The sequence below is a fragment of the Passer domesticus genome, chromosome 4 (assembly GCF_036417665.1).
Source record: "Passer domesticus isolate bPasDom1 chromosome 4, bPasDom1.hap1, whole genome shotgun sequence".
In the NCBI taxonomy this organism is placed as follows: Eukaryota; Metazoa; Chordata; class Aves; order Passeriformes; family Passeridae; genus Passer; species Passer domesticus.
In genome coordinates, this window is record NC_087477.1 from 18,087,892 (window position 1) to 18,102,674 (window position 14,783).

The following is a 14,783-nucleotide window of genomic DNA, read 5'->3' on the forward strand; positions in this document are numbered from 1 at the left end:
AGTTGTCATTTCTCCTTAAATCTGAAATGTAACTTCACCATATTATACCAGTCCCAAAGCATCCAAACCAAGTTTACACTGCTCTTTTTATGGCTGCACAGTCTTCACATGCACCTATTAATTGTAGTTACATTAGAAGGTTTTGAACTCATTTTCTCTCAGCATCATCACTTTAAATAGACATATCCTCAGAAAGAGAGGAGATTTTTAGAACAGAGTAATTATCTCCATGATAAAAAGTTGCATTTCAGGTTTGCTAGAGGGTATTTACTGACTGTACCTGTCAAAGACAAAAGTTACAGAAGAGGGATTTTTATTTTCTACTTTCCCTTCACTTCTTTTCTCCCTGGCCCCTGAGTGCATCTCCCAAATATTTTTTTCCTTTTAAACCCAGAGGCTCTTTGTGAAAGCAACAAAGGAGCAGATTTCCCATATTTAGGAGGATGAGGAGCTACATTTACTCAGGTTGGTTCATGCCCAAATTTGCAGCTCCGTTCATGGCTGGGGTTGACTTTGAGCTGTTCAGATGCTACCAGCTGGAACCACAGCCTCAAAGTGTTTCCACAGCCTCAGAGACAACGTTCACATTTCCTCACTGCCTTCCATGGGCTGCTCTCCCCCGTGTGCCTGTGGATGCAGAGAGCAGCCTTTTTCTCCTTGTGCCCTTCTGAGGGGATGAAGCCACCAGCTGCTGCTGCACCCAGGAGCTGAGCCACTGAGAATGTGCAAGTTCTATATAAAGATTTATTGTTTATTATTATTAATTTATAATACATAAATAAAGATATTATAAATAATGATTTCTTTTCCATAGAATCATTTAGGTTGGAGGAGACCCCTAATTAGTGATAGGAAAAGGGGGAATGTCCTTAAACTGAAAGAGAGTACGTTTAGATATATAAATCTCAACGATATAAACCTCAAAGAGCTCCAACAGCAGCACACACTGAGGGCTGTAGCCCACAGAATAATTTGGGTTGGAAGGAACATTAAATATCATCTCATTCCAATCCCCTGTCATGGACAGGGACCCTTTCCACTCAAGCAGGCTGCTCCATCCAACCTGGCCTTGAACACTTCCAGGGATGGGGCATCCCCAGCTTCTCTGGGCACCCTCACACTAAAGATCTTGTTCCAGACATCTGATCTCCATCTCTCCTCTATTAGCTTTAAACCATCCTCAGGTTCATCTCATCCTCTGCTCAGCAGAGTTTCCTTGTGCTCATTAATTACCCGCAGTGGCTTTTTGGGGAGAAGATCAATCTACAGAAAACCCATCCTTCTTACACCTACTGACTGTGGGTTTTCCCTGGCCAGAATTAAAGGACACCATCTCACACTCACACCCCACATTCCACACATCCTATTTCACTTCCACTGCTGCCCCTAAACACCTCAGGAGAGATGCTTGGGGTGTCCCACGACACAAGCCGTATCACGTTCATGTAAAACCTGAACACAGGCACTTTTTCGCTCCTCTCTTGGAGGGTTTTGCAGCAGCAAGGCAGAAGGCGAGCCTGGGAAGGAAGGAGCTGCCCCCCGAGCTCCAGGCAGCCCCCGTTACCACTAGAGGTCAGCCGGAGCCCGGAGCATCCTCTGCGCACGGAGGGAGGGAGGGAAAGAGGGATGGAGGGGCCGCTCTGACCTCTCGGGCTGCTCTCTTCCAAAATTAGCATCAGGCCAGGCAGCTGTGAAAGCCAGCCTTCAAAACAGCTTAATTCAAGCTGCTGCCTTCAAAGGAAAAGTGTTGCAGCACCAGGAAAATGAATGCAGTGAGGTGAAGACAGCAAGTGAAGACTTTGGTATCTCAGAGGGAGTTTCTGCTGCAGCTCTACAGCAGAAATTCAGGTACCTGAACGTGCTATTTGGGCAGAATTTAATCACAAACACACAGCACCTTTTGCAGCAGACTGAACAAATCCTTCCATAAAAATCTGGGCTGAAGTCCTAGGTTCTTGAGACCTACTCTAAATAAACATTGACAATTATTTCATAAAATCACTTTGGGTGGGAAGTGACCTTAAAAATCATCTGGTTCCAACCTTCTGCAGTGAGCAGGGACACCTCCCCCCAGACCAGCTTCCTCAAAGCCCTGCAAAAGCCATCCCTGCTTGGAAAACTGGAACTACACTGTCAACAAGTTTTACTCCCTTGTAGCAATCCAGAGCAGCCCATTGCTCTGTCAGTAGTCAATAATACATCAGTGATGCATTTAAAACAACATAAGAAAGCAAATTTTAGCCTCTGACATGTCATTAACACAGCAGATGTGCAGCACATAGGACTCGTGGGAAAGTTTTCAGCAAGCTAAAGGGTTTTTTTCTATTAATTTTATGCTTACAAATTGATGTTCCTTTGGTGAAACAACCTGATATAATTTTGGAGGTACTGCATTCCTCCTACACAGTTCAATAAATTCTTATTACATTGTATATTGTTTTCCAACAAGGATTATGCTAGAAACGACTAAGCTGTATGAAGAATAGCTTTTTCTTTTTTTCTACTGGATTTTGCTGGAAACTTTGCAGACCAATTCCTGCAGCCTGATGAGGAAAACATCTAATTCTTGTGAAAACTAGAAATGAAGCACCAAAACAGCAGTAGCCCTTTTGGTAAAGACAAAAGCAGAAATTCAGGTACCTGAACGTACCTGAAAGCCTCAAGCTGCCATTTGGTTTCCTTCTCAAAAAAAACCTACTGTAACTATGAGACAACTTTATGACTTCTTCAGAATTAGTTTAATGACCAGAAAACAAAAAAATTCAGACAAGGACTTTTCAGTAGTGAGACTGGCATGGTTTGAACATCTGATATGGGGTCACCTGCATTTCTCAATTTCATGCCAGAAAACCAAAGGCTAAAACGTGAACTCTTCAAGAGAAACAAATCAAACTTGTATGAAAAGCCAAAAATAAAAGCAGTTTTTTAGCTCTGGTGATCACAGAGCATGTGAGTGGGAACTCATGGAGCAGAGCCTGGTTTCTGGAAAGCAAGTGGCTGATTAGCAGTGCCTGCCTTGCAATGGCTAGAAAAGCAGAGAGCCACTCAGCTGTGTAAACCAGGAGAGAGAGAAAGAAAGAGCAGCAGGACATGAGTCTCCATCTAATCAAGTGCTTTGCAGCCCCACTCAGATGTGCAGAAGCAGGAGAGCTGGGATTGGGGATTGGCTGGTGCTGGGGCTGCATTGATCACCAATTCCAAACTGAGTAGCCAAAGAATGGCTTTAAATAAGGGTGACTCCAGGGCTGTGGGGGCTCAGGCAAAAATCTAATCAAGCCATCTAATGAGCTACATGACAGACAGCTTGCCCGCATGGCAAACACCTTCCTGGGCTGGCTCAGAGCAAGCCCATCACTCCCATCACCAGAGGAAGGCACTGGGCCCTCTGGTCCCATCCCAGCACAGAAGCAGAGGATCTGGTAGGACAAGCTGCTTCCTCTGCCTTTTGTAAAGCAGAAGTCACTACTGTAGCTCATTAAGATCTGTAATAGCCCTACAAGCTTGTATACACCAGGCATTTCATGAATAGCAAGTTTTTGGCAGCTGACCAATCATTTGAATATTTCAAGGCTTGGCAATATTTCAGTCTCCATAGCAAAGGAGGTCATTTTCCTTCTATTCCCTGGAGTGGCAGCTTACAGTTCAGTCAAATTCCTTCAAGTGACCTTTCCACATATTTAAAATATTTCTTTTAAATAACTTGCCATTCTGTTCCAGCTTGTTGCAGCTGCAACCCCCCCAAACCTAGGATAAAGCTCTGATTTTATGTCATATCATTACTAAGTCCTCCCCTGGCAGATGCTGATTAGAAATGACCAATTAACAGTCTTCCAGTCTGTGGAACAAGCCTAATTAGCCAGACTGAGGAGTGCCCAGGAAACTAATGACTTTTCCCTTATTTGCACAGGCCAGGATGCCCAGTCAGCACAGCTTGGCAAGGCTCAGGAGGCTGTCAAAACCAAGATACCTCCCTGCAGGGCACAGTGGGAGCATGATGGTCAGTGAAAAGGGCCTTCAAGAGGAGAAGCTGTCCCACTTTGGTGCAGCATCTCTCTTGGTAGGAGCATCCAGCACTGGACTGCACTGGGCACACCAAGGGAACCTCTGGAAGGGAAAGCTCCCACCCCACAGAGCTTGGAAGGGATCCATCAGCACTTGGCCTCAATGGTGCTGAAATACAAACAATTCCCAGATGAGAGGCCTGAGGCTTGCAGGAGGACAACAATAGGGTCAGGAGGAAGTTTTGGGGCAAGCATATTTTGGCTGGGTGTGATAGTATGTATGATTTGTTCTTTTTTTCCTTCAGTTGCAAGTCCAGCTTGGCTACACAGGATCAGACTTCTTTCCATTTGAATGACCTTGCAGTTTTGCAATAAGAAAGTCCTTTTTAGTTTCTATGAAACTGCAGGGCTGACCAAAATAATTTTTCTATTGTTAAAACTACTAAAATAGGAGTTTGAACTGGCTGTGTTGACTTACAAAATTTTTTTTCCCCACACAGTAATAAGACAAACTGTCACTTAGGATTGGAAATTCCCACAGTTGCTAAACAGAAAAAAACAGAGGAAAACCTTTATAATGTCATGCTTTGTGCAAAAATATTTAACAATTAACAGTCTCAAGTTTCTTGTGCATTTCTCTAAATATTGCAGTTGTATTGTGAAGACCACTGTGAACACAGCTGTGCCAAGCCAACAAACAGTTGAGGCCATTGTTGGTATTTTGGCAAAACTCTCTTCCAGAAAAGCATGAAAGCCAGCTGGGTTGGAAATTGCAGATTCCAACTTTAAAGATTTGAGGGATGGAGTATGCAAAAATAAAGAGGGGTTATTCTGCCATATTTACCCACACCAGTAACAGCCCTTTGAGACCCACTGGCAGCAGGGGATGTATTCAGCCTGCAGGGCAGATAGGCTCCATGAGGAAAGGAGAAAAAAAGCCAATGCTGTTGAGGAGACAGCCCAGCAGCACTGGAATGCAGTTTGGGAACACATTAAAACTCCCTCCCAAGTTTTAGACATTTCCATCAATGCCAATAAGTCCATTAATAGAGAGGGCTCAGCCAGCAAGGAAAGATCTGGCATGGAGAGCATTGTGCCACCTCATGCTGCTTTATACTCTGCAAATGGGCCATGGGTTTCAGTGGCTGTCTCCTGCAGCTGGGAGTAGAATCAAAATATCCTCTGTAGGTAGAGAGATCCAAACCAGACCTACCAGCCCAGCCCAAACTCCCTATCTAAGGTTTACCTCCTGTGTTGGCCCATAGCTGTGTCATCACATTCACAGTTCACAGCTGTTTAAAGCACCCTGAGGAGCACGATTCAGAGCACTCTGCATCTTGTGGGCACCTAAAGCTACCCACTGAGGTTATGGTGCCACGAGGAGTCCCACAGAGCAGGTCAGCAGCACATGTATGGGGGTGATGGGACAGAAACAGAGCAGCACCACAGGATCTGTAGCCTCTGTAATGCCTTAACTGGAAATAATGCCATGGCAGCAAAGGCTGGCTGGCACACTGCAGAAATCCTGTTGGTATTTCTGTCAGCAGCATCAATGGAGAGAGCACAGATTCCTCTGTCCCGCTGAACAGCAGCAGCTTGCAATGAAATAAAGGGTTTAAAATGTTTAATTTGGATAGGTGTCATTTCCCTCCTAGTGCCACGCTACCAGATGTCCCTGTGCTGACTGAAGGTGCTGCTCCTGATGGAGCATCCTTCCCCACCCCAGCTGCCACCATGCATCAGCCGAGCACAGCTGGCCTGCCCCAGAGCACCCAGGTGACACTGAGGTGCCACAGAGGTGCCTGCAGTGATTTTGTGGCCCCAGTGCAGGTGACACACACATCAGACGGGGAGCCAGTGGGTTGCAGGCAGTGCCAGCAGGACTTGTGGCTGGCAGAGATTTTACAGCCTCTCTCATCACAGAAAATGCAACTCACCAGCTAGACCTAATAAAAGCCAGTCCTCACAAGCAAGGAAGCAGTGATGCCAACATTCTAAGTGGTAGGGAGTGCACGCTCTCTTTTTTTGGTGGTGGAGGCCAAGCAAACATGATACAGTTTATGTTTAGGGAAGCATATACTCCACTGTGATGTTTGATCTGGCAAGAAACCACAGTTCCTTCCTGCAAGCTGGCAAAACACTAAACACAGGGAGTGCCATGCACAGACAGTCTCAATTAAGCTATCTTTTCTGAGCTATAAAACAGCACCGGGCACATAAAACAACAGAAAACACATTTGTTTCCTCTCCATCTGCACAAGATATGCAGTGATTCAGTTTTACTCAATTAGCAATACCAGAGGAAGAAGAAACATGCATTTAATCTTTGTTTAGGACCACCTTACTCTGTACTGGCTACCGATCCTCTAAAGGTGCCTTTAGAGCAACTAAAATCTGGAGCTAAAGTCCATTAATCATGAGCTGTACTAGATTAAATAGGGCACAATTACAGCAAGTTACTAAGCAATTGGAAAATACAAAAAAAAACAAACCAAAAACTTGCACCAATAAAAAATACCGAACTATGCAAACCATCAAAATCCCCCACAATCACAACCCTACTGCTTTAGTTCCTAGTCATGAAATTCAGTTAGGTAACATATTTTTAGAGCAGAAGGAATATCTCCTTAATAACCCTTAAAAAGCTGGCATTTTCTTAGAAGCCATTTCTATAAACTGAGCAATAGGTTAATTAAAATTAGAGTCACTCATGACAACTTATTTGACGACACTTATGTGGCCTTGATGAAGCTGATTGCAACCGTGGCCTTGACCATGGATTATACACATGAAAAATCTCAGGCTGCTGTAAAACAGAGAAATTCAGACTATTTCACAGCAAAAATCTTATTTTGCATTTGGGTTCCCTAAACCACCAGCTCCACCAGCCCAGGTAAGAATCTAAATTCTCTTGGCTAAGCAGGGAGTGCAGGAAAGTTGGGTTGGGAGACACGACACATCAGTAGCCCCTTTGTGGCCAGCTCCCTCTTTCCACTGTGCCATGTCTTGCTGCCACTATAAAGCAAAAAGAAACCCTTGGATTGTAAAATATTCTATTAAGAACAAATTTAGGTCTCTCTGGGGTTTTTTTGCCTCCCCATAACTACAGTCTATATGATTAGTACCACTCAACTATAAGAGGAAAATAATTGTATTCAAATTTGGCCTTTGACCAGCAGAGTTTCTCCTCTGCACGAGAAAGTTCAGTCTGGGTTTGGCTGGTGCCTTTAAGATAAACAGAAAATTACCCTGCAGTTTTTCTGGCAAGTTGGTGAGGAAAGAAGCCAATACCCAGCTAAAATTAAACAGGGCTGCTTCACCATTTAGCCTCCCCTGGATTTGCAGCTTTATAACTGGGGATTCCAAATCTCTGATTTCACATGTTAAGGAAACTCCCCAGCCTGACCATTCACGAGACCCTCTTGCATTTTCAGGAATCTCTTCCTTAAAAATAGACAGCTTTGGCTGCCCCTGTGCTAATGTGGGCCTGAGGATTTGCTCAGTGTGGGTATCCCACACCCAGCATAAACCCCTTGGATCTCTCCAGCCTGGCCCAGGTGCAGCTGCAGTGGGGCCATGAGATACACGTGGGGCCCACGGAATTTGTTCCAAAGCTGTCCTTGAGCTGTCTCACCCTGCAGCACTCGTAGATACACATTAGGCATCCTCTCTGGATTACAGGCAATGTGCATGTCCATCACAGGAGCAATGTGAGCCCTCTATGAACTGTTTTTATGGCTAATCATGCCAACTAATTGCAGGACATGATACACAGATTGTCTTCTTGTTTATGGGAGGATTAGCTCTCCATCCCCTTAGACCATAATCCAGTGCTCAGAGCTCCTCTCACAGACCCTTTGGAGTGCTGCTGGCCTCAGATTAGTAAATTCTAGGTGACCTATGGTAGTATCTAAATGACTCATGCTGCATGGCCAAAAGCTGAGATAGAAATATTCCATTTTAAAAACCAGCAGAAGCTGCTTGGACACAGTGGGACACAATTTCCCTAACTATTAGCCTGAAAAACAGATTACCTGGACAAGTGGCTGTTAATAAACTCAGGAAAGTTTTTTGCTGATAATAATTTACCTAAATTGAGACAGTTTGGCAGTGGAAGAGGAAATAATTAGCACAGAAAGAACAAAAAGCACAAGTCCAAGGTGTCATGTGCCACAACACGTCACAGTTAAGACAGCCACAACACAAAGCGTCACCATAGAATTCCATGGCTCATTGCTGTCAGTGCTGCTCCCCTGCTTCCCACAGCTGTGCCCCATTAGCCACTCCCAATTACCACAAACTGTGTGCCTGCACCAAGGTCCAGTCAGAGACAGCATCTGAGCAATATCTATACCTTAAAACAGCTGACAGAAATAAAACAGCAAGTAATTGTAGCACACAGCTGACAAAGTCCAACAGGTGTCTTCAAGAGCAGATTAAACCATCTAGATCATGATCCACATGAAAACTACCATGTCTCTTACTAAACTATGACATAGATACATCTACGTGGGGAGTGCGGGGAATCTATAGTGCAGTCAGAACATTTCTTCCTTTTGTCTTATTTATCTAATCTGAATGGGAGAATAAAACCCCCAAAACTCTATTTTACAATTGAGACTGTAATACAGACATGGTAGAGAAAGCCACTTGTGCACTTAGGGTAGAATTGGTCAGAATAGAAACACAAAGCTTGGTGAAAGGCACTTGTCACAAAATGCAGAACATTAATTACTTTCACAGAAATACACAGCAATTAAAAAATCCCATAGTCACGGTATACATGCATGCCTAAAACACAAGTCCCAAAGCAGTGTTTTGAATTACCTTTTACTTTATCAATTATAAAGTAACAATTTTAGAAACACAAGCCCTTCTGCATTCCTTTCCCCACAAGTGGCCCCTGAAACAAATCAAGGCACTTCTGACTTACATGTCTGGTAACCACAGCAGCCAAGGGTGGAAGGGGTGATTTGGCTTCCCAGTATTCCCAGCTGGTCAGTGGTGGCACACGGCACTGTTGAGATGGCCACAACACACACAGGGTCACTATGGAATTCCAGAAGGCTTCAACCCACACAGAGTAACACCCTCTCACTTCAGAAGGCTGCCAGCATCTGCTCACCTTGTCCCCCAGCCCAGCCTTTTATCCCCTGATGCTGATGCACTGCCCCTGTGTGCCCTCTGTCCCTTTGGTGGTTGGTCAGTGCCCTGGGCACTCGTTACCCCCAGTGCTGCTCACCTGCTCTGCACAGCTGTGGCCCATTGGGGGTGATGCTCTCAATTACCACATACTGTGTACCTACCTGAGCCATCTTTAAAACAGCATATTTTGGCAAGGATACCACAACAGTGAACCTATTTTTGCTTGATAAACAGCCCCATATTCCCCTTGGATAAACAAAGTTCCTCTGACACAATGATGATACCTGGCTTTATAGATCACTAACAGCTTTGCAGAACTTTTTATTCAAGTAAGGTATTTCTTGCCCCATTAGACAGATGGTCTGGGAAGGGAAGAATAAACACTGAATTCATGATCACTTCTCACTAAAGACAACCTGGCCTGCCCAAACCCGGCCTCAGTCCTTCATTTCTCTGGAGTTTGGCAGAAGAGGAGCCATGCCATTCAATTTAGGTGCTTGTGGCAGACAGCCTCAGTGTGCCCCTCAATTCTATTTCATTATTTGCAATTGAGACAGGCCAAATCCTCCATTCTCAAGCTGAGACTAACCATGTGTGCTGAGCAACACCCTGCTGTTTCCTTGCAAACCCATTTCTAAAGTTTTCCTTCCCAGGCTAAGGGAGAAAAGGGGAGTCAAGCAGTTATATTTTTTTTTTAAGGAGAAGCTGTTCAAATCTCCTCAGTTCCAGGCAGTTTCCTCACAGCAAGGACACACCAACATAGAGGAAGTCAGCAGAAACCCTGTCCTTGCATTCCTGATAACAAATGACATTTTTTGGGGTGCCTGGTGGCAATTAACATTGAATTCCTTGCATAGAATCAGCATGACACAGACAAACACTGTTTTATCCTCCTCTCTGAGTAACCCAAGTGTCTTCTCCTAGTACAGTACTTGAATTCATTATGGTGGCCAATGCACTTTGAGCATTAATAATGACATTTCTACTCTCAGTCCCTCCATAATGGGTAAATTGCCTTTAGGAAGGGGAACAGAGAGGATATATGACTCTACCAGGGTGAAAAAAAAACTCCACAGGGAGAAGTTAATTGCATCCAGAGTCCCATGCTAACACCTTAAACCCCAGACAGGCTTTCCCCTTTATATACTGAATTCACTCCATATGCAAAAGGAAAGAATCTCTCCTTCTATACTGGATTTTATCAGCTGCTTAATCTATTGATGCTAAAATGGAAAATAGGGAGCTTCTACTTTATTAATTCCTCATTTTACAGTGCCCAGCCCTTAGCTGAATACAAATTATTTTTTTTTCTTTACTGTCCTTAGTTTTTATGGCTGTCATGCATATTTGGCCACTCTTGGGATAAGGTCATTTCCATGAGCCCATCCCCTCCCTCTCAGGTATTTTTATTAGAGCATCGATCACAGCAGTAGCTGGGCACAAAGCATCACCTGGCTAATGGTGTGTGGCTTTCAGACACCATAAGAGCTCAAAGACACACTGCAGCATCCACGTTTCAGCTCCTCTGCTCCCCCAGGGTGGCTCAGGAGCACTCCCTGCTCTCCAGAACCAATCTGACTCCTCCAATGAGGCAAACCCCAAACTTAGGGTGCGCTTCCACAAGTGCTCCCTGCCTTCCAAAGGCTGCGCCCAGCCCTCCTCCCCCTTTCCAGCCAGGCTGTGATTTGGTATTCAGTGCCTTTGTCTCCTGCTCAAGTCAGCTCACATAATTGATAGTGGAGCAATTTCCAACTTAAACTCCAGCCATTAGCATACAAAAAGCAGAACGCATTTATTTGGAGTGCTTCGCTGTTGGAGGGAAGGAAACATTAGTCCAGGAAGACTTAACAAGAATGGAAGAAAGTAAATGGCTTTTAACTCAATCAAGGCATTTATGTCCTGATTTCCCCCTCCTTTTATAGAAGGATTCTAGCCCTGAAAAATAAAACATGGACATTCCTCACAGGAGGCCAAAAAGCCCTTTGAGTTTCATTATTTATTTCAGACTTCAGCTGGATGCAGATATAGATCTGCTCTGAAACACTGAAGCATGGTAATCACAGCATAATCAGTATTCTCATCTGCATTAAGAGCTGATCTTGAATTCATCAGATCAAACCCAATGCTCAATTCAGCTCTATAATATATTCCATTTCTCTTGATCCATCTGTCAGCACATTTCTGCTATGCAGAGAGTATGAATGGCAGCACAAAGCTCCAAATTGAGGAGCTGGATTTCTCCTTGATCCTCATGGGGAAGTGTATGAAGCAAATTTTGGTTTACTATTGGGCTTTTCTTTCCACCTGTCTTGGCAGAAGGTGTGATGTACAAGTACCTGCAGTGTGGCAGGTGCTCTCTGATTCTCATTAAGATTTTTCTTCTCCCTGGCTTCTTATATGTGCATGGCACAAATTGGACACTACAGCTCAGTACCTCCCCTTTGCCCTTCTGAACAGTACAGTTATGAGTCTCTTCATAAGGGGAAGTTATCACTGTCATCAATCTCTCCCCATTCTCTTTTTTTTTTTAGTTGAAGTGACAATTTTGTGTCTTTCGAGCATCATTAGGCTTTTGCCATTACGCTTGTTTTATGATTTACAGACTGTGAGAAACATTCTGCATTTTCAGCATCGCCCTGTCCCCTCTCCCCTCCTTTTTTTTCCAGGGATTTAATTGCAGAGCCAAGGCCTTTCACTGAGCTGAGGCTTTCCCTTGAGAGGTGCATACACTGCAGCACACAGTGCTATCAGGATTTCCCTTCCCCTGCTCCCAAACTCCAGCTGTCCCCAAGGTAGCAGGGCCTGAGCTGGCACCTGGGATGTGCAGGTAAAACCCTGCACAGCACCACCACACAGCCATGCCCCTCACAGGGCTGTCAGCATCCCCACCACATCACCTCCTATGCACACTGCTGCCAGTGACATGCTTCAGGGGGAGCTGATAAAATTCCATAACTGCAGCTCAGGAATTCCATATCTGCCCATCTCACTTACATCAGTTAGGATGCTGCTTGAGCAGAGATGTGTGTACCAAGAGCAGCTGGAACCAGGCTTTTGGTGAAAACAAAACCTCAGTTTTACCTGTGGAAGAACGACAGAGTTAGCAACCCTTGGACTGTTTTCCACCAGCTATAAAAATAATCTAGATTTACACAGAGGAGCACTGAGTCATTTTTCAAAGTGCCTTAGAAATATCTTGAAGGGCATCAACATTTTTATTTTTTTACTTTTACGCTTTAAGAAGTTATTTTCAGCTACCTAAAGGAGACCTCAGTAATTGCTCACAAGTAACTTGACACAGTTCAGTTCATGTCAGCCTTTTTCAAACCACTACAGTTCTTGGATAAAGAAAACTTTGAGGAAACGAGCATTTACTGAATGCTCCAGAAGGAGGAATATATTTATCAAGCAAACATAAATCCAAGCTGGCAGAGCAAAGCCTGAAAACTAATCACATTCACTGTGAGTTTAGATTAAAGGGTTTTTTTCCTAAATTTACTGTTACTGATTTTAGTGTTATTTTTACTCTACTCAAACCTTCCTGCAGATTATTCTACACATCTCACAAACATTCAAAAGTCCTAACCAAGCTTGAAAAAGACCAGCATAGAAACATTCAGTTGCTAGAGCTAATCTTTGATGAAGGTTAGAAGCAAAAAAGAGAGAGAAAATCCATGCAAAAACCCTCAGATGCTCCATCTTCCACCGACTGCCAAAGAGCCTCCTTCCTCTTCAATGGATGTGAAAACAATAATAGATTCACTCATTTCAAGACAGAATTCTGGAGTCTATATTTCTACAAGTCTTTACAGCTTTTTATTTTCTTTATGCAGGTGATTTATCTTGAAATCCTGCTTTGATTTCCCATCCCCAAATATCCTGATAGTTTTCCAAGTAGTGATATAATTAAATGAGTTTTCCTGTCCAGGTGTTTTTACTGACCCATGCCCTTGGTTTCTGTCTGAACTCCCAAACCTGTTACGATTTAGTTCAGTTAATTCAGGCTGAACAACATATCGTGGCTTAATCTAAAGTTAATTCCAATGATGACAACTCAGTTGTTCTTCCCTGACCTTACTCAATTTCCAGCCCAGGCTAGATAATTTTGTATGATTAGGTATCCCCTATGTGATTACAGCTTTCATAAATACCCTGCCTTGCATGAAGCTTGTTCTTTGAAAGTCTTACCATCTCAATGAACAGTTCTGTGGATGGTGTGCAATGAGAATGGAAAATAATTTTAACCTTTTTACTGCTTCATTCTACCACTCCACCAGGAATTAAATGGAAGTAGAATTTTTGGGTTTATTGCTAACATATATATTGCATGCATATATCTTTTACCATAGGAAACAAACAATAGGATAAGCACAGCACCAACTTTCCAGGAAAGATTTCTATTATATATTTCAGCTCCATGGTGTTTCTGAATTTGCCTGTCCAAGTGTTTGATGGAATTAATGCGAACGCTCGTCCTACAGATTTGACTCTTGTGGTGGAGCGACTTTGAGGTCTCAGCAAATGCAGTCTGGGATTGTGAGTTCTCTGGGTAGTCTAATACCTGAAGTTACACTAAATTAATCTTCTCTTTTTAATGTCATCTCTTTCTTTCACAGCACATATGAGAATATTATGGATCTTTGGAACTCTACCTTTGACGGCTTCAGACCATATTTGCCCGTGGGTGCATAATCTAATCTAAGGTCTGGGAACAAGATGCAAATAGATAGATATCCTCTTTACATAAGGTGTTTTTCCACAGGAAAAGAAACAGAGCAAACAAAGCTGTACTGGGTGGAATATTTTAATATAAAGTGCGTTTATGAAGTCCCTCTGGAATCCAGTCTATATTACAATCACAGAGAGATGGATCAGCACACAGCATCTCATCTCTTATTGTTATTAAAAATGGGGGATGAAAGAGAAAAGAAGGAGAGGGGATGGCTAATGGGGGCTCTGTGTGGTGCTGAGATGGGGATTTATGTCGGAGCAGCAGCAGTTTCTTTTGGTAATTTTATTTGTGCTGTTCACTTAGAAAATATTCGTTGAAGGCTCCCTCATGGCTTTGCTGTGTAGTTTGCATTTGCCACTCTCTCAGCATGCAGCTGCCAGGCATATGTGGCAACCAGCAGAAAAGCTGCTAAAAGGTACTTTGCACGCACAAAGGTGGAATTGTGCCACCCAAACTCGCTTCCAGCTGCGTTCTGAATTTCTACATACAAGTGACTGACCCTGTGAGGTGCTGCCTGTGCTCAGACCAACACACTGCCCCACTCACTGCCTTTCATTAACGTCTGCAATGTTGCAAAAAAAGTTTTGAAATATGCACCATTTTTCATTGTTTAGCACGTTAATGAAGGATAATGGCACGCACTGCCATAAGTTGGTAAGGAAGTACAGGTTGATTTTAACCTTTGCTCTGAAATCATTAGACTAAGAAGGAATCTTCAAACCTTGCCTTTCTTTAGGGAAAAAAAAAAGTGTCTTTCACTGTCTACACTACCCAGCCTGAAGAAATTTATATCACAGAATTGATAGGATTGGAAGGAACCTCTGGAATCATCTAGTCCAGCCCTCCTGCCAAGGAAGGGTCACCTAGAGAATAAGATATGAAATTTGGTATATGATATCAATCAA

At 43.5% G+C, this 14,783-nt stretch overlaps 1 long non-coding RNA gene across 3 annotated transcripts in view; it reads right to left on the reverse strand.

The window, feature by feature from the left end:
* Positions 1-14,783, reverse strand: part of LOC135298641 (uncharacterized) — a 155,629-nt gene that overhangs the window by 84,010 nt on the left and 56,836 nt on the right. For 2 of the 3 annotated variants that reach the window (XR_010360670.1, XR_010360669.1), the window contains exon 2: positions 12,141-12,227. This is a non-coding gene — a long non-coding RNA (uncharacterized LOC135298641). Of the gene's footprint in view, positions 1-8,934; positions 9,136-12,140; positions 12,228-14,783 lie in introns of those variants that run through there. The other variant, XR_010360671.1, reaches the window with a different exon arrangement.